This window comes from Penaeus monodon, chromosome 19 (genome assembly GCF_015228065.2).
Source record: "Penaeus monodon isolate SGIC_2016 chromosome 19, NSTDA_Pmon_1, whole genome shotgun sequence".
NCBI classification, from domain to species: domain Eukaryota; kingdom Metazoa; phylum Arthropoda; class Malacostraca; order Decapoda; family Penaeidae; genus Penaeus; species Penaeus monodon.
In genome coordinates this window covers 19,440,660-19,441,084 of record NC_051404.1, presented here as the reverse complement: position 1 = coordinate 19,441,084, position 425 = coordinate 19,440,660, and the positions used below count along the sequence as shown (strand labels likewise).

At 42.8% G+C, this 425-nt stretch overlaps 1 protein-coding gene across 1 annotated transcript in view; it reads left to right on the top strand.

Moving 5' to 3' along the window:
* LOC119585116 overlaps positions 1 to 425 on the top strand; it is a gene marked incomplete in the record, with an annotated part of 123,275 nt that overhangs the window by 107,152 nt on the left and 15,698 nt on the right.

The following is a 425-nucleotide window of genomic DNA, read 5'->3' as shown; positions in this document are numbered from 1 at the left end:
TTGGTGGGGTTGGAGAGAGGAGAGAGGGAGAGACCAGTGTAAGAGGAGAAAGAGAAGAAAAAATAAAATTGTGAGTTGAAGAGAGAAGGAGAGAATATGATAAAGGAGAGGAAAGAAGGGAGAAATATGAAGAATGGAAGTAGTATAGAGGAGGAGGAAAAGGAGGGGGGGACAGATGAAGCAAGATAAATACAGCGATAAACAAGAAAGTGAGAAAGGAGACGAAAAAAGAAATGAAAAAGGAAAGTGTGTAGAAAGAAGAACCGGAGAAGAAAGATAAGGAATAGGAGAGACCTAACGAAGAGGAAGGCGCTGAGAAAAGTGACTCACAGAGAGCCGGGGGGCAAGTATGACTAATAACACTTGTTCTTACTCGTGCCTGAGCGGACGTCTTGAAGAATATCTCTAGGAATTCCGCGGACAAA